This window comes from Jaculus jaculus, chromosome 15 (assembly GCF_020740685.1).
Source record: "Jaculus jaculus isolate mJacJac1 chromosome 15, mJacJac1.mat.Y.cur, whole genome shotgun sequence".
Taxonomy (NCBI): Eukaryota; Metazoa; Chordata; class Mammalia; order Rodentia; family Dipodidae; genus Jaculus; species Jaculus jaculus.
Genome location: NC_059116.1, coordinates 67,337,739 through 67,362,718, shown reverse-complemented (window position 1 = coordinate 67,362,718; position 24,980 = coordinate 67,337,739). Strand labels below are relative to the sequence as shown.

The 24,980-nt window shown below is 46.6% G+C and overlaps 1 protein-coding gene across 1 annotated transcript in view; it reads right to left on the bottom strand.

Moving 5' to 3' along the window:
• Ccdc3 (coiled-coil domain containing 3) overlaps positions 1 to 24,980 on the bottom strand; it is a 105,578-nt gene that overhangs the window by 38,996 nt on the left and 41,602 nt on the right. The window lies entirely within an intron of this gene.

Genomic DNA, 24,980 nt, shown 5'->3' with positions numbered 1-24,980 from the left:
TTGGTTCTTTGAAAGGATAAACAAGATTGATAAACCCTTAGCAAATCTGACCAAAAGAAAGAGAGAAGAGACACAAATTAATAAAATCAGAGATGAACAAGGTAACATCACAACAGATTCCAGAGAAATTCAAAAAATTATAGGGACATACTATAAAAGCATATACTCCACAAAGTATGAAAATCTGAAAGAAATGGATGATTTCCTTGATCTATATGACCTACCTAAATTAAATCAAAATGAGATTAATCACTTAAATAGACCTATAACAAACATGGAGATCCGAGCAGTTATCAATAATCTCCCAACTAAAAAAAGCCCAGGCCCGGATGGATTCACTGCTGAATTTTACCAGACTTTTAAGGAAGAGCTAACACCATTGCTTCTCAAGCTTTTCCAGGAAATAGAAAAAGAAGGAATTCTACCAAACTCCTTCTATGAGGCCAGCATCACCCTGATACCAAAACCAGGCAAAGATAGAACAAAAAAAGAAAATTACAGACCAATCTCCCTCATGAACATAGATGCAAAAATTCTCAACAAAATATTGGCAAACAGAATACAAGAGTATATCAAAAAGATCATTCACCCAGACCAAGTAGGCTTTATCCCAGAGATGCAGGGATGGTTCAACATACGCAAATCTATAAATGTAATACATTACATAAATGGATTGAAGGACAAAAATCACATGATCATCTCATTAGATGCAGAGAAAGCATTTGACAAAATCCAACATCCCTTCATGATAAAAGTCCTACAGAGACTGGGAATAGAAGGAACATATCTCAATATAATAAAGGCTATTTATGACAAGCCTACAGCCAACATATTACTAAATGGGGAAAAACTGGAAGCTTTTCCACTAAAATCAGGAACAAGACAAGGGTGTCCACTGTCTCCACTTCTATTTAATATAGTTTTGGAAGTCTTAGCCATAGCAATTAGGCAAGAGACACACATAAAAGGGATACAAATTGGAAAGGAAGAAATCAAGTTATCATTATTTGCAGATGACATGATTCTATACATAAAGGACCCTAAAGACTCTACTAGCAAGCTGTTAGAGCTGATCAAAACCTACAGCAATGTAGCAGGATACAAAATAAATACACAGAAATCAGTAGCCTTCGTATATGCTAACAACAAACACACAGAGGATGAAATCAGAGAATCACTCCCATTCACAATTGCATCAAAAAAAATAAAATACCTTGGAATAAACCTAACCAAGGAAGTAAAGAATCTATACAATGAGAACTTTAAAACACTCAAGCGAGAAATTGCAGAAGACACTAGAAAGTGGAGAAACATCCCTTGTTCCTGGCTTGGAAGAATCAATATCGTGAAAATGGCAATCTTACCAAAAGCAATCTACACATTTAATGCAATCCCTACCAAAATTCCAAAGGCTTTCTTCATGGAAATAGAAAAAACAATCCAAAAATTCATTTGGAATCACAAAAAACCTCGAATATCTAAAATAATACTGAGCAACAAAAAAGAGGCTGGTGGTATCACCATACCTGATTGTAACCTATACTACAGAGCCATAGTAACAAAAACAGCATGGTACTGGCACAAAAACAGACATGTAGATCAGTGGAACAGAATAGAGGACCCAGATGTAAGCCCAAGTAGCTATAGCCACCTGATATTCGATAAAAATGCCAAAAATACTCATTGGAGAAGAGACAGCCTCTTCAGCAAATGGTGTTTTGAAAACTGGATAAATATCTGCAGAAGGATGAAAATAGATTCTTCTCTCTCGCCATGCACAAGAATTAAGTCCAAATGGATTAAAGACCTTAACATCAGACCGGAAACTTTGAAACTGCTAGAGGAAAAAGTAGGGGAAACCCTTCAACATATTGGTCTTGGCAAAGACTTTCTGAATACAACCCCAATTGCTCAGGCAATAAAACCACAGATTAACCACTGGGACCTAATGAAATTACAAAGATTTTGCACCGCAAAGGACACAGTGAAAAAAGCAAAGAGGCAACCTACAGAATGGGAAAAAATCTTCGCCAGCTATATATCTGATAGAGGATTAATATCTAGGATATACAAAGAACTCAAAAAGTTAACTAATAAGGAATCAAACAAGCCAATCAAAAAATGGGCTAAGGAGCTAAATAGAGAGTTCTCAAAGGAAGAAATACGAATGGCATATAAGCACCTAAAAAAATGTTCTACGTCACTAGTCATCAGGGAAATGCAGATTAAAACTACATTGAGATTCCATCTCACTCCTGTCAGATTGGCCACCATCATGAAAACAAATGATCATAAATGTTGGCGGGGATGTGGAAAAAAAGGAACCCTTCTGCACTGCTGGTGGGAATGCAATCTGGTCCAGCCATTGTGGAAAACAGTGTGGAGGTTCCTAAAGCAGCTAGAGATTGATCTACCATATGACCCAGCTATAGCACTCCTAGGCATATATCCAAAGGACTCATCTCATTTCCTTAGAAGTACATGCTCAACCATGTTTATTGCTGCTCAATTTATAATAGCTGGGAAATGGAACCAGCCTAGATGTCCCTCAACAGATGAGTGGATAATGAAGATGTGGTACATTTATACAATGGAGTTCTACTCAGCGGTAAAGAAAAATGAAGTTATGAAATTTGCAGAAAAATGGATGGACCTGGAAAGTATTATACTAAGTCAGGTAACCCAGGCCCAGAAAGCCAAGCGCCACATGTTCTCTCTCATATGGGGATCCTAGCTACAGATGACTGGGCTTCTGCGTGAGAATGAAAATACTTAGTAGCAGAGGCCAGTAAGTTGAAAAGGAGACATAAAGGGTGGAGAAAGGAAGGGAGGAGGATACTTAATAGGTTGATATTGTATATATGTAATTACAATGATTGTAATGGGGAGGTAATATGATTGAGAATGGAATTTCAAACGGGAAAGTGTGGGGGTGGGGAGGGAGGGAATTACCATGGGATATATTTTATAATCATGGAAAATGTTAATAAAAATTAAAAAAAATAAATAAATAAAAATAAAAATAAAAAAGAAATTGGTCAGTGTAATACACCACATCAATAAACTTAACCATAAGAACCACATAATCATCTCAACTGATACAGAGAAAGCCTTTGACAAAATACAACACCACTTCATGATCAAAACACTGGAAAAAATAGGCATGGAAGATTTATATCTCAAAACAACAGCGGCTATATATAAAGCTCCTAAAGCCCAAATAATAATGGGGAAAAACTCAAGGAGTTCCCACTGAGATCGGAAACAAGACAGGGGCGCCCACTCTCCGCACTGCTCTTCAACATAGTACTAGAAGTACTAGCCCAAGCAATAACATAGGAGAAAGAAATAAAAAGGATTCAAATTGGAAAGGAAGAAGTCAAGTTAGCCCTATTTTCAGACAACATGATACTATATATATGTGATCCATCTCCACCTCAAAACTTCTGAAGGTGATAAATTCCTTCACCAAAGTGGCAGGATACAAAATCAATGCACCAAAGTCAGTAGCTTTTCTATACACAAAGGACAAATATACAGAGAAAGAAATCAGTGAAGCTGTCCCATTTTCAATAGCAACAAAAAAATTAAATACCTTGGAATAACACTAACAAAGGATGTGAAAGACCTACATAATGAAAACATAAACCTCAAGAAAGAAATCAAGGAAGGCTTGAGGAGATGGAAAGACCTCCCATGCTTCTGTACAGGTATAATAAATACTGTGAAAATGGCAATTCTACCAAAAGCAATATACAGATTTCATGCAATACCAATAAAAATACCAGCATCATTTTTCACAGATTGAGAAAATGATCTCAAAATTCATATGAAATGGCAGAAGGCCTCAGATATCCAAACATATCCTTAGCAATGAATGACATCTCTAGACCTGGACAATAGGAAGAGTAGGGCTTGTGGGAAGGGAAAGGAGGGGACACAAAACTGACCCAAATTGAACTGGTACTATAGAATCCTACATCCTGGAAGTTAGACCAAAAGACAGAACCCTCCAGAGGACCTTAGGGAGACCACCTGAATCAAAGGACCCTGGAGAGGGTGAGATGAAGCCTAACCTTAAATTTCTCCTGTTTCTCTTTCTTCTCCGTTGGTGCTGGGGTGTGGTTTACATCTACAATGAGCTGTTGATCAGAGAGACCTACTAGATCTCCCAAAACAAACAAGACAGACTTCTGTCAGAGCACTCGATTACCCACCAGAGGTTAATAGTAACACCTTACTGCTGAAGACACCATATGTTGTTGGCACGGACCAGGGAGAGACCTAGTTGGAAAACGGAGGTGAACCAGTCCCCAGACAATTATTCCATCTCGTGCTCAAGGGTGCTGGGGGAAAGTGGCCGACATCTGTCCGAGCGACTCAGCAGCAAACAACCTGATGTGATGCTCACACAATAGTGGCATGCAGCCATGGTGTGTAACCAACTGCTCTTGGATTGGCTAACAGATCCACTCAGTGGAAAGGAAACCATATCAGGAACTGAGAAATAAGTCAGAATCATATCCAGATAATGATTCTGCTTTCCATTGTCAAGCTCCCACTAATTTTGAACTATAAGAGGGTCTACACCTTTTCAATTCTCTCTAACTTAATCATTGTTATCCAATTTAACCAATGTTGACTTTACTCTCCATTCTGAGAATCTGCTTCTCTTTTTCAGACAGGAGCCAGACCTGAGGAGATAAACAACCCTGGCCCCGGCTGAAACCACAGAGGCATTGGGAAAATGAACAAGAGTGATGCTTTCTTGGTGAACCTGATATCAGCACAAGGGTGAAGGAGAGAGGCACAGAGGACACTCAGTTCCGACCAAACCAGAGATCCAGAGGCTCCTAAGAGCCCGTCACTGAAGTAGACTTAAAATGCTCCCAACATGGCTCAGAGAATTTTGCAGAAGAGGGGGTGGAAAGAATATTAGAGCCCCAAGTTGGGACATTTTGCACAGAGACATTGCTGCCCCCATAATGCATGACCCACGATGCCCATGGGGTTGATCTGCATCCCCAGGGAAGTAGGCCTCTTTAGAAAAGGGGAGGGAAAGGATGGGCCTAACGTGTTGTTTACTTACTAAATATGTCCATCTAAATAAAAAATATTTTTATTTGAGAGAGAGAAAGGGCATGCCAGGGCCTCTAGCCATTATAAATGAACTCCAGACGCAATGTGCCACCTTGTGCATCTGGCTTATGTGAGTTCTAGGGAATCAAACCTGAGTCCTATGGCTTTGCAGGCAAGTGCCTTAACCACTAACCCATCACTGCAGCTCTCTGCACTGCTTTGAACATTTTCCTTCTACAATTCCTTAGCATCTAAGGATCCTCCCATCTCTGCCTCCCCAGTGCTGGGATCTAATTTTTATCTTCATCCTTGTAAGTCAAGCACTGCTAGGTCAGCTATCTCCTCTGCCTAGAACCTGTGTTTGATCTCTCATGCACATTCACCCTTGGATTAACACCAAGGATGGCCATGATTCTACTCTTCTGACGGAGGTGGCTCAGGGGTTAGGTGTGCTTCCCGCACCAGAGTGAGGGTGTGAGGGAAGCCCGAGTTCACAGCTCCAGATCGCGTGTGAAGGGGCTGGGTGTGGCCGCTCACACCTTTAGCCCTGGTCCCACAAGGGAGCAGCCCGAGAAGCCCTTGCCAAACAGTACAAAACTCCAGTTCAAAACAAGACACACAGGCATGCGTGGTTTTCAAAGGCTCTGTATCACACACCAGTGAGCTGCCGCAAGTATCTACGAGGCACCTACTAGACCGCGGGCTCAGGAGGGAGGAGTTTTGGCTATTCTCCATCTTCACGTTCTCCAGGCCATGCTCAGGTACGAGAATATTCTCTGGCCAAAAGCAGGACCTCAATGAAGATTAAAAGACTTCGTGACACTGTACATTTAGTTTTCTCTGCCTGAAACTCCATCATTTTGGGAACCTGGTGATTTTTTAACCACCCATCTTGAAGTCCCATGTCAGCTGTGGCCTCATCAAAGCCCTGCCTGACGATATGCCCTTGGCCTCTCTGAATAAATCAGGTTCCTGACTGTGGTACTACCCCATCGTTGCATATCCATTGTATTCCTAATGTCCTACTGAGATTGATCTGTTTAGATGTGATGCTCCCCTAGAGTTAAATGTGCTGGAGGACTTCAGCTGATCTAATTCAGTAAGTCTTTACTGGTGGGATGAATGATCCAGTTGATCCTCTTGGACCCTTTTCCCATCTTATATCCCATAAACTCTAGGTGTAGGCCTGTGCTGAGGAAATTAAGTAAGGTAGAAACAAACATACACAAATAAAAGCATGGAGAAAATATATAAGTGGTCAGCAGTGTTTCAGCATGTGTACATGGAGAGGTTATTAATCTTTGTTCAAGCAGACTGCTGAAATGTGGGCAGGGAACATTCCTTCCTTCATCTCACTAGTGACTTGCTGAGGGGCAGCAGGCTTGGGGGACATATCCCTCAACCTCAGCCCTTGGATCTGTGACTGAGGAAGAGTTGAGATAACCCGGTGAAAAGCACAGAGGCTTGATCCCAAGGGAAGAGCCCTTTTAGGTGGGGAGAAAGAGCAGGAGTCTCCAAATCAACTTTGTAAGCACTGGTCTCTCTCCTGATGGCATGTTCAAGCCTGCCTTCACACACAAGCAGCTCAGTAGGGAAAGCACTTGCTGCACTGCCTATTCCAAATAATTGGCATTGCTGGAATCTATTTTGGATCTAAACAAATCCAAATGTTCAAAAAAACTTCATTTGCTGGGCTTGGTAGTACACGCCTTTCATCCCAGCATTCAGGAGACAGAGGTAGGAGGATCTCTGAGTTTGAGGCCAGAGTGAGACTCTACCTCCAAAAAATTTTTTTTAAAAATTTAAAACCTATGGGCTGGAGAGATGGCTTAGCAGTTAAGGTGCTTGCCTGCAAAGCCCAAGGACCCAGGTTCAATTCCCAGGTCACACATAAGCCAGATGCACAAGGTGGCACATGATTCTGTAGTTTGCTTGCAGTGCCTGGAGGCCCTAATATGCCCATTCTCTGTCTGTCTCTCTCTCTCTTTAACAAATAATTAAGATATAGAAAAATATTTTGGAAAACAAAACTCAAATAGTTTTAATTTTAATGACCCTCAGTTTACTTCCTCTCCATTGGCATGGCAATTATTAAATTAGGTATCTAACAGTTGTCCAATTTCAATCCAATGATCCAAGGTGGCTATTATCAATGAAATGAAAACCTAGACAGAGGCAATCACGATACCCTTGTGATCACCACTTCACTCTCCTTCTGCTTTCTCACTGCTGACACAATGTGACTAGCCAGCTTCCTGTTTCTGCCACCCTGCCTTCTCCACCAGGGAGGAGTGTATCCCCTTTCCTTCCTTAATCTGCTTCCTGGCAGGTATTTGGTCACAACAATTAGTAAAGTAACTCATATAAGGTAGAAGTTAAGGGCCCTTCCCCATCCCAGCTGGGGAGATCACAAAGGCCACTCTCTGCCTTTCTTCCTGCTATGGGAACTGGAGGAAGGGAAGTCAGATGAGGGGCTTGGCTTTGTGATGCTAGAAATCACATTAGACTCAATCTCTCCCATTTCCCCCTCAGAGAGGTCTTGTGCTTGGGGGAGATGCTTTCCCCCACCTCCAAGAGATGAACCTGGTTCAATTTCAGGTCTGCTAAAAATGGAAATGATATTTCTTTTACCAGAGCTTCTGGCTAATGAAATGAGAAGGACATGCTCTCTAATCAAACTTCAGTCAAGCTCTCATGAGCCCACTTCACAACTAGGCTTCAACCTCGGCCTATAAAAACTGCAACTTGGGGGCTGGAGAGATGGCTTAGTGGTTAAAGCACTTGCCTGCAAAGCCAAAGGACCAAGGTTCAATTCCCCAGGACCCACGTAAACAAGATGTTCAAGGTGGCACATGCATCTGCAGTTTGCAATGGCTAGAGGCCCTGGCATGCCCTCTCCCTCCCTTCCTCTCTCTGCCTGTTTCTCTGTCACTCAAATAAATAAAAATAAAATACTTAAAAAAAGACAGCAACTTTTAGGGTTGGGGATTGAGCTCAGTGGATGAGCACTTATCTACCAAACACAGTCCCTGGGTTTGTTCCTCAGCACCAGAGGGGGGAAAAAAACCTGCAACTTTTAGCTCAATTAGTTTTCATCTACCATTTACATGCTTAAAGAGATAGGCTTCACAGCCATGTACCTTAACTGCTAAGCCATCTCTCCAGCCCCTAAGGACCCAGGCTCAATTCTCCAGGTCCCATGTAAACCAGATGCACATGGTAGTGCATGCGTCTGTAGTTTATTTGCAGTGGCTAGAAGCCCTGACATGTGCATTCTCCCTGACTGTAATAAATAAATAAAAATAAAATCATTTTTAAAAAAGCTGATGGTCTGGAGGGATGGCTTAGTGGTTAAGGCGCTTGCCTGCAAAGCCAAAGGACCCAGGTCTGATTTCCCAGGACCCACATTAGCCAGATGCACAGTGGCACACCCATTCTCAATCTCTCTCTCTCTCTGCCTCCCTCTTTCTCTGTCAAACAAATAAATAAAAAAAATTATTTTTTTAAAATTGAGTTGCATAGCCTTTTAAAAAAAAACAAAGAGATAGGTAGAGAAAGGAGAGACTCTAATATGGTTTCTATCAAAGTTTAGTCTCACATGACCAATCCCACCCTCTTAAATTCCTACCTGGAAAAAAAAAAAAAACCTGAAGGCTACAGTACATTATTGCTTATTCCAGCCAACAGCTACATAGACCTCTTAGCATCCCTTTTCCATAGGACATTTAACTGCAATTTTTTTCTGTCCCTTTAGATGAACACACTTCTCCTGAAACTCATAAATGCCATTCCCAATGCCTGAAAGCCATCCCTTTGCGCGTAGTCAAGAATGCTGAAGGATCTCAGAGAGGCAAGGACCAGACTCCCTAAGCTCAAGTGAGCAAGTCCAGATGGCCTCATCACATGGCCCGTGGCTCATGCCCTACACCCCATAGGCTCCCCCATCCTACATATAAAATGCCCTGACTCCTGCATGGGGACCAGTGCTTGATCCTACACCGAAGTCTTTCTCCCCACTGTAGCAGCACTGAATGATACCTGTCTTTGCCACATTTCCCTGCCATCTACCTTTGTTAGTCTCTAACAGAAGCACAAAGGTAAGTCTGTTAAGGAGCTGCTAAAATTCTCTCTCGACACAAGGGAACAAAAAGAGATTAAAAAAAAAAAAAAAACAAGATTATGAAGAAATTTAAGATGACAAGATTAAGCAAGTTCAGGGTGGGATGGCCATAAATGAGATTTAAGAAGGAACTTCCATTTGGGATAAAGCACCCACGTGAGATGGCTGAGAACTTCTAGACTTGCAACCTTGTGCCCCAGGGGAACTTAAAGGGTAGGCCAGCAGCTGCAGGTGCCAGAGCCCAAACCACCTTAGCTGGGGATGGCACACATGCTTTGTGACCACATCTACACCTGAGCTGCCTACTTCCTATGCCCTGAACGCCAACAAAGCCCATGTTCTTAACAGAGCTTCAAACAAGTCACCGCCAAACACATCTAACTAGCTCAACCACTCATAGCTGCCCAGAGAACGTGGTTCGCAGACGGGAGTGTCTGAAAGCAGGGTTGACATTGACTCTATTGTAAGTGACTGAAACACCATCCACAACTTGGATCATGAAAAGGAGATCTGTTGGTCTACATCCCCAACAAAACTGCCCTAGCTTTAGGCTTGCCGTTGAACTCGGGCAGAATGGAAGCCATGGGAAACCCCTCTCATTTGCTGTGCTGTCCCCAGCTGATGTCAGCTTCCTCAGGCTCATCCCTCGTGATGTTAAAGAGGGCCACCAGCAGGGTCAGCCCAAGCTTCTGCCAGCTTGCCAGCCCCCATGGAAACAGAGCTCCTTTTTCCCTTGATTCCACCAAGTCTCACTCACCATGGCCAGGGGACATGAGAAGTCCTCACTGGCCAGGCCTGGAATCCCAGGGATATAATGAACCCAACAAGAAAAGGTGCTCAAAGAGAAGTCAGGGTCATCATTGCCAAAAGCAAGAGACTAGGGGCTGATGAGAGAGTTCCGTGGGTACAATTGACACACAAATAGGAGGACCTAGATTTGAAGACCCAGCCTCCACGTGAGAGACACGGGCAGGTGGATCCCTGGAACTCACTGGATAGCTAGTCTAGCCTAATTCCTGAGCTCCAGGACAATGAGAGATGCATGTGTCAACAGAGGACCTGAGGACTATACCTAATGTTATCCTCTGGCTTCAACACACACACACACTCACACACACACACACACAATGCATACATAACCGGGTGTGGTGGCGCACGCCTTCAATCCCAGCACTCAGGAGGCAGAGGTAGGAGGACTGCTGTGAGTTCAATGCCACCGTGAGATGACATAGTGAATTCCAGGTCAGCCTAGGCTAGAGTGGGACCCTACCTTGAAAAATCATTTAAAAGGAGGGGGGTGGGGCTGGAGAGATGGCTTAGCGGTTAAGCGCTTGCCTGTGAAGCCTAAGGACCCCGGTTTGAGGCTCGGTTCCCCAGGTCCCACGTTAGCCAGATGCACAAGGGGGCGCACGCGTCTGGAGTTCGTTTGCAGAGGCTGGAAGCCCTGGTGTGCCCATTCTCTCTCTCCCTCTGTCTTTCTCTCTGTGCCTGTCACTCTCAAATAAATAAATGAACAAAAAAAAATATTTTTTTAAAAAAGGAAAATGCACACATACACATATGAATAACACAATACCAATACCAACTACACACAAAGAAGGAACAAAAGCAAGATAGGCAAAAACAGCACGTTCCCCAAATAAGGGGAAAGAATTAAATCTTAGACCACAACCATCGGGGTACTACAATTACTGGGGTTACCACTTCTAGCTCATCTTCATTATTTCACAAGTCACTGAGGGTAGAAAATTATTATTCCTTAGTACAGTATCAGCTGGTAGCTGAAAGTTGCCCAGTAAGGTTTGTCAAACGTTCTACCACTTGTATAGGCGGGGTCACGGTGACCACGGGTCTGTGCACAGGACATCATCATGGCCGCAATGTTTTCCTCTGCCTAAACCACAGAACATCAGGGTTGAAGGGACTTTATGAACCACACAGTCCAAACTCCTTCATTTACAGTGTACGAGAAGCCCAGATCCCCAATCTGCCACAGCCCAGGTTTGCCAGGGTAACATGACACACACAGAACAAGCACATGTGAGACCCAAGGAGGTGACTCTTTTCGTACCTTTCCCATGGATTTTTCTCGGCATTATTGTCTGTCCAGAAGACATGACAAACACAGAAGACTTCTGGGCTTCCTTTGTGCTTTTAGCCCTTCAGTTCCATACAGACTGTTGGAATCCTTTTATTGATTCCTGTGTATATGTGCTTTGTGAAGAGGATGAGGGGTTGTAGGGATGGCTTAGTGGTTAAGGCATTTGCCTACAAAGCCAAAGGACTCAGGTTCGATTCCCCAGGACCTATGTTAGCCAGATGCACAAGGAGCTGCACATATCTGGAGTTTGTTTGCAGTGGCTGGAGGCCTGGTGCACCCATTCTCTTTCTCTCTCCCTACTTCTCTGTCAAGTAAATAAATAAAAATGAAATATATTTTGAAAAGAGGATGGGGAAAGGAGACAGAATGCAGAGGGGCTTTCAGAACTGTGGGGGTCCTAGTACTTCAGACGGTGGAAATTCCCCATTCCTGGGGTGGAGACGCTCTTTGCCAACACCTTCAAGGATTGCTAATGGGAGGGCATATTTCTAGACACCTCACCTGGTGGCAGACACATCTGTTCTCCCTCTTCCCTCTCCCACTGGGGAAGAGGTCATATTCTAAGAATACCAACCCAGACTGCAAAGGGAAGGGAAGTTGAAGGCTATTCCTGCATCCCTGTGTTTGGGTAGAAATTCCAGACACTTCTCCATCGGTATCTCCTTGTGTGGTCAGTACAGCTCATTGGGGGAGGCATGGCAGACTCCCCACGCGGGCTCTGACAGGCGACGAATGGGCAGCAGAGCTGTCCTGAATTTATGTTGGCTTGGTTGGAATTTAGGCTCAGGACCAAGGCCTTCAGGGTCTCTTGGCCATTTTCCACAATCCTTGCCTCCCCATGGTAGACTGCACCTTGTCACACCCTGGCCTTGGTTTGGCCTCATTTGTCCTTGTGGCTGGAAAGCTTCGTGAGCCTTCGAAAGTTCTGCGGGCAAATTGAGGACTGAGGGCTGCAGTCTTGTTTACTCAGTGTAGATCAGGGACTGAATGTCACGTACAGTCCCCGCCTGGCAGCTGCCTTCGCTGTCAACCGGCACTTGGCCCCCAGTAGAAATCTTCTCTGTCCTAAAACCTGACAGACCCCACCCAGATTTACACCGGGCACAGCCTAACTCCATGAAGCCTCAGTTTCTCCATCTGTGGGAGGAGGGCACTGGCAGACTGCACACCACAGAAATCCTGTGAAACTCTCACAGCCTGGGCTCAGGAGGTCGCTCGGTGGGCCAAGCGTTTGTCATTGCAAGTGTGAAGCCCTGACTTAGAATTGCCAGCATCCACATAAATAAAGCCGGACGCGGTGTGAGCATCTGTAATCCAAGCGCATCTCTGACAAGATGGAAGCAGGAAACAGGAAATTCCCCCAAAACTCACGGGCCGGCTAATCTGGGGTACTTAGTAGCTAACAGCAAAGAGATCCCTTCTCAAACGAGGTAGAAGGCAAGGACTGTCACTGGCAGTTGGCCTCTGACTGGCCGAGACATGTTCACACCCCCACTCACACAACGTCACATCTCAGCTAACCACCTGCTAACTGGTCTTAAGAATGTGCCAGGAGCCGGGCGTGGTGGTGCACACCTTTAATCCCAACACTCAGGAGGCAGAGGTAGGAGGATTGCCGTGAGTTTGAGGCCACCCTGAGACTCCATAGTGAATTCCAGGTCAGCCTGGGCTGGAGTAAGACCCTACCTCAGGAAACCAAAAAAAAAAAAAAAAAACAAAAAGAATGTGCCAGGAGCTGGGCCTGGTGGCACACGCCTTTAATCCCAGCACTTGGGAGGCAGAGGCAGGATGATCACAGTGAGTTCAAGGCCACCCTGAGAATTCATAGTGAATTCCAGGTCAGCCTGAGCTAGAGTGAGACCCTACCTTGAAAAACCAAAAAATAAAAAAATAAAAAAAAAATATGTCAGGAAAGGAAAAAGCAGCTGGGTCTGTTCATTGCCTAAAACCAGTGTTTCCTCTGAATCCAAGTGAAAAGGGGGTCCAAACAGTCTGAAAAGCAGAGGAGAAAAGAAACAGACCATCCATCCGTCTTAAATTAGCCACAGTCTAACATAGCAAAGCTATTTATGGACGTGATTCTTGCGAGCCCCCTTGAAAGGATCCTGGCATCCACACTTTGGAGTGTAGTTTCCGATGGTTTCTTCTCCGGGGTTCAGGCCCACTGTGGGATCTGACACGGCAGAGTGGATCCTGAATAGACACGTATGCTCCTTCTCTCAGCTATCAGACTACAAAAGGAAGGGAAGCCCAAGAAATCATAATCTCTCCATGAGTCCCATACTGGAGAAAAGACTGGGGCCCTTGTGTTAGCCATAGGGGAGGCTTGTGTCACCCCCCAAAACTTCTCACAGTGAAAGGCTGGTAACCACACAGTGGTGGCGGGCAGAACCACTCCTCGCGCTTAACTGTGCATACTTCTTGCCTTCTATTTAAGCATAAACCTCCTAACAGGACCCCGAAGCTAGACAGCAGTAGGGGACACCTATTTGTTCCTCTTTGCAATGTGACCATATTGAATAGATCTTCCTTTTCTGCTTTTCACTATTACTTTGTTTCTTTAATTGGGCCAGTGAGAACTCATGGCTGAACCTCCCTTCTTAGGGGTACTGGGGCCCAGGGTCTGAGCTTAGCAACTTGGGTCACAGTTGTACAGACATATGCTGGCTCCCTGTTCCTCTGTGCTCTCCGTGGGTTCCATTCCACTAATTTCCAAAGGAAGGCTTTTCAAGCAAGAAGCAGCAACTGGAATGCAGGTTCCTCTTGGAGTGGAAACAGAAGGACGTCTCCACCCTACGTAACAGGCTCCCCAGAAGTACTGGGAGCCCACCCCCAATAATTGAGTAATCGGGTGAAGTCAGCAGTTTCCACCACAGCCTTCCCCTTCTGATCCAAATGTGCCTAACCAACCCTTTCATGAAGCTTCCAAATTGCTCACCACACCTCTGAGCTCTAGAAATGGGGGGAACCCCCTGTGAACTATTTTCCAGGATAGGCATGGAAGGAAATAAAACTTCTGATAACGAATGAAATAAGCATTTGGACATGTGTGTGCCAAGTGCCAAATGGAGAGATTATTAAGATTGAAAGTAAAACTTGAAGAAGAAAAAAAAAAAAAAAAAGGCCAAGAAGAATGAAAACAGAAACTGCTGCTTTCCCTGCCAGGGTGAGAACTCCGAAACTTTGCCATGTGTTCTTTGGCATGGACTCCTGAAGTGGAAGAATTTGATACAGCACATTCTGCCCTCAAATGAACATCTTCCCTTTAAAGTCATTGGCTTCGGATTTTTTTTTTAAAAAATGCATAAAAGTCTTCAATCTTCAAATCCTTGAGGGTTACAAGGTAAAAGATTTTGTATTGACATGAAATGGCTTTTATATATTAGAATTGTTTTCTCTTCTTTGAAGGGTCTGAATGGTGCTTTTACATTTAAATTGCTACATCAAGTGGCCAAAATAAAGACTTAAGTCCCAAACCGTACAAAGTGCCATCCGTACAACAGAGACTCACTTTGCGTCAGTGTGGAAGAATCCGCCATTTATTCAGGATATAATCAGTAATTTTTTAGTGCATATCAATCACACTAGAAAATTATTTTTAGTTATAGCTAACAGCTCTTAAGAAGCCAATTTTCATCTTTTCCTTTTGGCTAGGATTGCAATAGCTTTTATATGGCTTTTCACAAGTATTATGTGTACGCTTTTTATGAAGAGATATTTAAATGTACATACCTCTATACACCCCCATTCTTTCCTCACTCAGAGTTGTGAAATCTAAACTTTCTATTTGGTTAAAAAACCTTGACTGTTTTAAAAAGTACCTCTGCAGCTAATCACCACTTTCTGCCAGTAAAAGAAAAAAATATAGCACTGAGAAAAAGGAGGCCCTTGAGCATGCCTTTCATTTAAAAAGTAAACCAAAAAAACTGTCCTGTTTCTATCCTTTTTCTTTTTTAGGTCAGAATGAAACAGACCTCATTTATTTGTATTCATGTATTTGAGAGAGAGAGAAAGAGGCAGACAGAGACAGAATGGGTGTGCCAGGGCCTCCAGCCACTGCACACAAACTCCAGACACACGTGCCACCTTGTGCAGCTGGCTTGTGTGGGTCCTGGGGAATCGACCCTGGGTCCTTTGGCTTTGACGGCAAGTGCCTTAACTGCTAAGCCATTCTCACCAGCCCATCTTCTTTTAATTTTTACAGTGCCAGGGATGAAACCTAGAATCCCAGGCATGCTGGGCACTGAGGCACACACCCAGATGAGCCAGAACCCCAAGAACACATGAGGCAGTGACATGTCTGCTTTATTTCAGGTGCTGCTCCAAGTCCTCTTCATGAAAGGACCAAATGCAAGCTAGCTGCTCACTCGATCTTTTCTGAGTAACAGCCAGCTCTTCTCCCTTATTTCCTGCAGCATCCATCTTTCCTTCTCTATCTTTAATCAAATTATACTCAATATATTTATTTGTTATTGCATACTAAGATCCATCAAGCCCATTGGTTAGTAATAATAGCTGGTACCAACAAACACATACATAGCATTTCCCACACCATAGCCCTATTTGAAGAGTTCGATGTAAACTAACTCGTTAAGTCATTGTTATCTGCTCCCATAATAATCCCATGAGGCCTATGATGAGGGGACATAAAACGCCACCTCCTGTCCTGACTGGCTGCCAGCGCTGCCTTCTGGGAATAGCATGGCTACTGTTGTCTTGACCTCGTGGCAGCCCTGATTAATTGCACAAGATTAGGCTCACCAACATCCTGTCATGGAGGGAGGGAGGGAGGGAGGGAGGAGCTCCTGAAGCCCCCTCCGTGAGGATCCAGGGATGGACGGAGAAAGAAGAGACTTTTTTTTTTTTTTGAAGCAAGCTCAACAGACTGGGCTGTTTGTTTTGAGAGAGAGACAACTGGTGTGCCAGGGCCTTAGCCGCTGCAATTGAACTCCAGATGCATGCACCATCTTGTGTACATGTGTGACCTTGTGCGCTTGCATCACTGTGTGTCTGGCTTATCTGGGACCTGGAGAGTCAACCACGAGTCCTTAGGCTTCACAGGCAAGTGCCTTAACCACTAAGCGATCTCTCCAGCCCAGGAGAGACTTATCTTCAGTGGAGCAGGTGCTGGCAAGGTGTCCATGGAAGCAATGCTAACAAAACTCACTGGGTCTTTGTGAGAGAGAGTGAGAAAGAGAGAGAGTGAAAGGACAGGCACTCCAGGGCCTCTAGCCACTGCAACCAACCCGCAGCTGGCTTATGTGGGTTCAAGAGAGTCGAACTTGGGTCCTTAGACTTCACAGGCAAGCACTTTAGCCACTAAGCCATCTCTCCAGCTCTGAATCATTTTTAAAACAAGCAAACAAGACACGAAAGCACTAGGAAGACTCATTGAGAAGTGGGAGGGGGAAAAGAAAGGGTAACTGGATGGGTGAATCTGATCCAAAAACATGCATGTGTAAAAATGTTACAATAAACCAGGCATGGTGGCGCACGCCTTTAATCCCAGCACTTGGGAGGCAGAGGTAGGAGGATCACCGTGAGTTCGAGGCCACCCTGAGACTCCATAGTGAACTCTGGGTCATCCTGAGCTACAGTGAAACCCTACCTCAAAAAAAACAAACAAAAAATAAAGTTACTATAAAACCCACTAGTTATAACAAATATATACAAAGAAAAAACTGCTCAATAGAGTGACTAGCTAACAATGCAAGTTCATTAAATGTTACTAATTAGTATTTATTTCACACAGATGTGTTTTAATCACACAGTCAATTAAAAAAGTCTGATTTGGGACTTAAATTAGAAGCAAATATCCCTATGTATTAATGCTAAACTCACTTTTGGTTAGAGAAACTTCTCTTTTCAGAGGGTGGAAACCTCTGGGATGAGTCAAAAGTCACCAGAGTGCCGAGAAGAAGTGACAGTGGAGTGTTCAGCACTAAATGAGACATTCCTATCGCACCCTCCAAGACTCGGGGTCCATTGTGGAAGAGGCGGAAGAATATAAGAGCCAAAGGAGAGGAGGACTGCTTACAATGTTGTCTCCCAGACACAAAATGGCCTTGATCTCACAGTGCCTGACACTGCCTACACAGACCTTCATAACAGAAGAGGCACTAATTGAAAAGAAGAAGAGATTCAATGGAGGGTGGAAATTATTATGGTTTGTTGTCTACACTTATAGAAGCTGCCAATAAAAAGGTTAAAAGGGGGCTGGAGTTAAGCGCTTGCCTGTGAAGCCTAAGGACCCCGGTTCAAGGCTCTATTCCCCAGGACCCACGTTAGCCAGATGCACAAGGAGGGGGCACACATCTGGAGTTTGTTTGCAGTGGTTGGAGGCCCTGAAGCGCCCATTCTCTCTCTCTCTCTCTTTCTCTCTCTCTGTCACTCTCAACTAAATAAATAAAAATGAATAAAAATAAAATTAAAAAAAGTTTAAAAAGAAGCAACTCTTTCCCCCCTCTCTCTAATTTGCCTTCCACCATGGAATAAGACAACAGTGAGGCACTCTGCAAATGAGGCCCCTCCATGTCACTTCCCAGAACTGGTTCTTTTTTTGTTTTGGTTTGGTTTTTCAAGATAGGGTCTCACTCTGGCCCAGGCTGACCTGGAATTCACCATGTAGTCTCAGGGTGGCCTTGAACTCATGGCAATCCTCCTACCTTTGCCTCCCGGGTGCTGGGATTAAAGGCGTGTGCCACCATGCCCGGCTTCAGAACTGGTTCTTTATAAGCTACCTAGCTTACATTGTCTCTAATAAGAACACGAAATAAATTTGGACACAAAACAAATTCAACAGTACATTGAAATGACTATTCATCACGGTTGAGTGAGATTCCTCAGGGATGTAAAGATGACTTAAACCCATAACAAAGCCCACATATGCCATATTTTGTGTCACTGGACTAAAGGAAAAAGTCACAGATCATCTCAATAGACAGAAAAAAAACAGCAATCAACAAAATTGGGCAGCCTTTCAGAATTTAAAAAAAAAAAGGACTTTCAACAAATTAGGAGTAGAACTACATCTCAACACAGTAAATGCCATGTGTGACAGACTTGACATCATTGTGAAGGGTTGAAAGGTAAAACCTCTTATCTATAATAAGAAGCAACATAAGGATTCCCCTTCTCACTTCTTGATGCCTAGAAGCACAGACTTTTCACATAAATAGGAAGAAGAGGTCTTATCAGACCCTAATGGCCCAGCAAATAAGCACAGGAGCAAATCTATAGTAATCAAGACAACACACTACTTCCATTGGAAGCACATGTACTTATTAAGGTGAAATGCACAGCCTAAAAATGAATCAAACCAATGAACTTTTCAGTCAAATGATCTGGGACAAGAATACTAAGAACACACAATGGAAAAGGAACATTCTCTTCAGCTAACAGTGCTGTGAAAACTGGATGTCCACAGGGAAAAGAAAATAAATGTAAACTCTCATACCATTTTTATTTATTTTTAAATATTTGTATTCATTATTTGAGAGAGAGAGCATGAGCGAGTGAGCCAGGGCCACCAGCCTCAGCAAATGAACTCCTGTCATACGGGTCACCTTGTGCATATGGCTTACATGGGTCCCGGGGAATCAAACCTGGGTCCTTTGGCCATCTCTCCAGCCCTCGTACCATTTTAAAATTAAAGTCAACTCAAAATACATTATAGACTTAATGAAACTGTGGGCTTGAATATAACTTACTGATAGAGTGCTCACCTAGCATGTACTAGGACTTGGGTTTGATTCCCAGCACTATAGATAACAAAACAAACAAACAAACAAACAAAAAAACATAAAAGTGAAAAAGAAAACATAGTGGAGATGTTCTGCAACACTTGTTTGGGCAATAAGTTTGTTTGTTTGTTTGTTTTTAATTTTGCTATGACCTCCAACAGCACAGATGATTAAAGAGCAAACAGACAAGTAGGATTGCATCAAACTTAAAAAGCTACCAAATAGTAGGGCTGGAGAGATGGCTTAGTGGTTAAGTGCTTGCCTGTGAAGCCTAAGGACCCCGGTTCGAGGCTTGGTTCCCCAGGACCCACGTTAGCCAGATGCACAAGGGGGCGCACGCGTCTGGAGTTCGTTTGCAGTGGCTGGAGGCCCTGGTGCGCCCACTCTTTCTCTCTCTATCTGCCTCTTTCTCTGTCTGTCGCTGCCAAATAAAATAAATAAATAAAAATTTAAAAGTTACCAGATAGTAGAAGAAACAACCTATAGGAAGAAAGAATATATTACAATCCATGCCCTTATAAGAAGTTAATATCCAAAATATGTAAGGTGCCCAAATACCAATAATAATAGAACAAAATAATCCAATTTAAAAATGAGCAAAGGATGTCCTAAATAATCATTTCTCAAAGGCGGACATAAAAATGGCTAAGAGATAAGAAAAAAATTGTTCACATCATGTTGGTGACTTCTAACTTGACTGTTGAGTGCTGAGCACTACATAAGACATCTCTATCAGCATCTCCAAGGCTTGGGAAACACTGTGGAAAGGCAGGAAGAAAGAACGTAAGGGTGAGTCGGTGGGAGGAGCGCTGTGGATCACTGTCTTCTGGACATGACGGAGCTGTTGCCGTGATGAGCTCCACTGAATATCTTCACTTGCTTCAGACCTGCACAGGATTAAGCTCGTCCTTCATGGATGGTGGAGGATAGCGTGAGGTCCCCATCACTCCCTATGAAGTTATTGATAGTTAAAGGTCTCTTGGAGAGGAGGAGACATTCTCTTCAGTGGTATTGCTGCTGGTACGTTGCACAGGCCCTAGTAAATAACCCCCATCCATCCATGCTTGTGCAAGAAAACCCAATTAAACTCAACAAAGGGCTTGAGTGATGGGTTAGCAGTTAAGGTGCGTGTCTGCAAAGGCTAAGGACCCGGGTTCAATTCTCCAGGACCCACATAAACCAGATGCACAAGGTGGCTCATGTGTCTGGAGTTCGTTTACAGTGGCTAGCAGCCCTGGAATGTGTGCTGTCGGTCACTCTCAAATAAATAAAAATTCAAAAATCTTAAAAAAAAAAATCTCACACACACACACACACGAGAAAAACAAAGACTTCAAAGTAGAAGAGGGATTGACTGGGAAGAAGAAAGGTAAGTGGGAGGGGAACAAGAGAAGAGGGATAATGTGTAGATTGTATACATGTATAAGTTTGTCAACAATAAAAATGTTCAACATCACTAATCATCAGGGAAACAGAAATTAAAACAATTATGAGATATCCTCATTCCTGTTAGGACAGCTATTACTACAAGGACCAGTGGTAGGTGCTGATGAGGATTTGAAGAAAAGAGAACCTTTCTATACTTTTGGTAGGAATAGAAGTTGGCATGGCCATAATGGAAACAGTAAGGAGGTTCCTCAAGAAATTTCAAAACCAAACTATCACATGGTCCACTAATTCCACTACTGAGTATACGTCCAAGGGGAATGAAATCAGTATCTCAACGAGATGTCATCACCGCTGGATTTCGCACATTATCGTTTACAACACCAAAATATAGAACTCAGCACACATGTCCGTCAATAGATAGACAGACAAAATGTGCCACATATAATAATATTTAACCTATAAAAAGAAAATTCTGGGGCTAGAGAGATGGCTTAGCAGTTTAACGCTTGTCTATGAAACCTAAAGACCCCGGTTCGAGGATCGATACCCCAGGACCCAGATGCACAAGGGGGCACATGTGTCTGGAATTTGTTTGCAGTGGCTGGAGGCCCTGGCACGCCCATTCTCTCTCTCTCTCTCTCTCTCTCTCTCTCTCCCCCCTCCCTCCCTCCCTCTTTCTTTGTCTGTCACTCTCAAATAAAAATAAACAAAAAAATTAAAAGAAAATTCTGTCACATATGATAACATGAATGAACTTAAATGATGTTGTGTTAATAAACCAGTCACAAAAATGCAAATACCAAGGATCTCAGTAATATATGAAATATAAAATGTAGAAATTATAGAAACAATAAAATGGTGGTCACCAAGGCCTGAGTAAGGGCTACAGGGACTAAAAAATTTGCTATTCAATAGTTATGTAATTTGATTAGAAAATTAGAATTTAAAGTGAGTTACAACATAGATATTACAACTAATCACAATATATTATATACTGAAAAATTGAACTGAAGATTTGAAATATTCTGGCTACAAAAATGAGTTATGTCAGAGAATATATGTTAAATAATTTGATTAAGCCATGATAAGTGTGTGTGTATGTATATATTTGATGAGTATATGAAAACATGTTCTACACAAATATATACAATTTTATTCAAGTCATTTTTTTAAAAATCTATCTACAAATGGACTAATAACCCAAGCACTCCTAAAACACTTAGCAAAATTGAGGATAAAACCATAGATTCTCCATATCAGTGTCTGTCAGTTAAACTGGGAATATATCTACTCACAGTTGTAATGTCACAGCTATTGACTATAGAAATCCACAGAGCATAATGAAGGGAAGAAAAGTACTGGACTGCTGGGTGTAGTGGTGCTTGCCTCTAATCTCAGGAGGACCAGGAATTTGAAATAAGCTTGGGCGACATACAAGACTATTTAAGAGAGAGAGAGAGGAAGGAAGGAGGAAGGGAGGGAGGCAGGAGGGGAGGGAGGCAGGAGGGGAGGAAGGCAGGAAGGGGGGAGGGAGGCAGGAAGGGGGGAGGGAGGCAGGAAGGGGGGAGGGAGGCAGGAGGGGAGGGAGGGAGGAGGGGAGGGAGGGAGGCAGGAGGGGGGAGGGAGGGAGGAGGGGAGGGAGGCAGGAGGGGGGAGGGAGGGAGGAGGGGAGGGAGGGAGGCAGGAGGGAGGGGAGGGAGGCAGGAGGGGGGGAGGGAGGCAGGAGGGGGGGGAGGGAGGGAGGAGGGGAGGGAGGGAGGAAGGGAGGCAGGAAGAGGGGAGGGAGGGAGGAGGGGGAGGGAGGGAGGAGGGGGAGGGAGGGAGGCAGGAGGGGAGGGAGGGAGGCAGGAGGGGGGAGGGAGGCAGGAGGGGGGAGGGAGGCAGGAGGGGAGGGTGGCAGGAGGGGAGGGAGGGAGGGAGGCAGGAGGGGGGAGGGAGGCAGGAGGGGGGGAGGGAGGGAGGAGGGGAGGGAGGGAGGAGGGGGAGGGAGGGAGGAGGGGGAGGGAGGGAGGCAGGAGGGGAGGGAGGGAGGCAGGAGGGGGGAGGGAGGCAGGAGGGGGGAGGGAGGCAGGAGGGGAGGGTGGCAGAAGGGGAGGGAGGGAGGGGGAGGGAGGAAGGGGGAGGGAGGAGGGAGGGAGGGAGGGAGGAGGGGAGGGAGGGAGGGAGGAGGGAGGCAGGAAGAGGGGAGGGAGGCAGGAGGAGGGGGAGGGAGGCAGGAGGAGGGGGAGGGAGGCAGGAGGAGGGGGAGGGAGGCAGGAGGAGGGGGAGGGAGGCAGGAGGGGAGGGAGGGAGGCAGGAGGGGAGGGAGGCAGGAGGGGGGAGGGAGGCAGGAGGGAGGGGAGGGAGGCAGGAGGGAGGGGAGGGAGGCAGGAGGGAGGGGAGGGAGGCAGGAGGGGAGGGAGGGAGGCAGGAGGGAGGGGAGGGAGGCAGGAGGGGGGAGGGAGGCAGGAGGGGAGGGAGGCAGGAGGGGAGGGAGGCAGGAGGGGGGAGGGAGGCAGGAGGGGAGGGAGGCAGGAGGGGAGGGAGGCAGGAGGGGAGGGAGGCAGGAGGGGAGGGAGGCAGGAGGGAGGGGAGGGAGGCAGGAGGGGAGGGAGGCAGGAGGGGAGGGAGGCAGGAGGGGAGGGAGGCAGGAGGGGAGGGAGGCAGGAGGGAGGGGAGGGAGGCAGGAGGGGAGGGAGGCAGGAGGGGAGGGAGGCAGGAGGGAGGGGAGGGAGGCAGGAGGGAGGGGAGGGAGGCAGGAGGGGGGAGGGAGGCAGGAGGGAGGGGAGGGAGGCAGGAGGGAGGGGAGGGAGGCAGGAGGGGAGGGAGGGAGGCAGGAGGGAGGGGAGGGAGGCAGGAGGGAGGGGAGGGAGGCAGGAGGGAGGGGAGGGAGGCAGGAGGGGGGAGGGAGGCAGGAGGGGGGAGGGAGGCAGGAGGGAGGCAGGAGGGAGGGGAGGGAGGCAGGAGGGAGGGGAGGGAGGCAGGAGGGGAGGGAGGGAGGCAGGAGGGGAGGGAGGGAGGCAGGAGGGGGGAGGGAGGCAGGAGGGGAGGGTGGCAGGAGGGGAGGGAGGGAGGGAGGCAGGAGGGGGGAGGGAGGCAGGAGGGGAGGGTGGCAGGAGGGGAGGGAGGGAGGGGGAGGGAAGGAGAAGGGGGGAGGGAGGAAGGGGGAGGGAGGAGGGAGGGAGGAGGGAGGAGGGGAGGCAGGAAGAGGAGAGGGAGGGAGGAGGGGGAGGGAGGCAGGAGGAGGGGGAGGGAGGCAGGAGGAGGGGGAGGGAGGCAGGAGGAGGGAGAGGGAGGCAGGAGGGGAGGGAGGGAGGCAGGAGGGGAGGGAGGGAGGCAGGAGGGGAGGGAGGGAGGCAGGAGGGGGGAGGGAGGCAGGAGGGGGGAGGGAGGCAGGAGGGAGGGGAGGGAGGCAGGAGGGAGGGGAGGGAGGCAGGAGGGAGGGGAGGGAGGCAGGAGGGAGGGGAGGGAGGCAGGAGGGAGAGGAGGGAGGCAGGAGGGAGGGGAGGGAGGCAGGAGGGAGGGGAGGGAGGCAGGAGGGAGGGGAGGGAGGCAGGAGGGAGGGGAGGGAGGCAGGAGGGGGGAGGGAGGGAGGAGGGGGGAGGGAGGAGGGGAGGGAGGGAAGAGGGGAGGGAGGGAGGAGGGGAGGGAGGGAAGAGGGGAGGGAGGCAGGAAGGGGGGAGGCAGGAAGGGGGGAGGCAGGAGGGGAAGGAGGCAGGAGGGGAGGGAGGCAGGAGGGGAGGGAGGCAGGAGGGGAGGGAGGGAGGAGGGGGGATTGAGGCAGGAGGGGAGGGAGGCAGGAGGGCAGGGAGGCAGGAGGGCAGGGAGGGAGGAGGGGGGAGGGAGGCAGGAGGGGAGGGAGGGAGGAGGGGGGAGGCAGGAGGGCAGGGAGGGAGGAGGGGAGGGGGGGAGGCAGGAGGGCAGGGAGGGAGGAGGGGAGGGAGGGAGGAGGGGGAGGGAGGCAGGGGGGAGGGAGGAGGGGGGAGGGAGGAGGGGGGGAAAGGAAGGAAGGAGGAAAGGAAGGAAGGAAGGAGGAAAGGAAGGAAGGAAGGAAGGAAGGAAGGAAGGAAGGAAGGAAGGAAGGAAGGAAGGAAGGAAGAAGGAAAGAAGGAAGAAGGAAAGGAAGAAGGAAGAGGCCATGTAGTCATATCTGAGCCATCTATTGACCATCCCTCTGTCTCTAGGCTTCCAACCTAGATTAGAAAGGGACCATTGCCAGCCACTGGACCCAGCTTGGCAAAGACGCACATGGCCCCTCTCCTTCCTAAGATGAACGAGGACGACAGAGCAAGCATGAGTTGGTCTTTGGGGGCCTTGACCTTCGCTCAGAGCATGGCTGCTCTGTGGGACCTGCAGGAAAGTCGGAGGCGGGGCTGCTGTGTTTCCTCGGAGTCTGGCCTGTTGCCCCTGGCAGCTCGGAGCCCCCCGGTCTTGCACTGATGTCTGCTCTCCTGTCCGATGGTCTGATTCCTGTCCCTCCTTCTACTCTCAACTATCCCCGAGCCCCCATGCCTTTGCCTCTCTCCTCTGCCCTCCCCGCTCTCGAGCTAACCCCGTTCACCTCACAGCT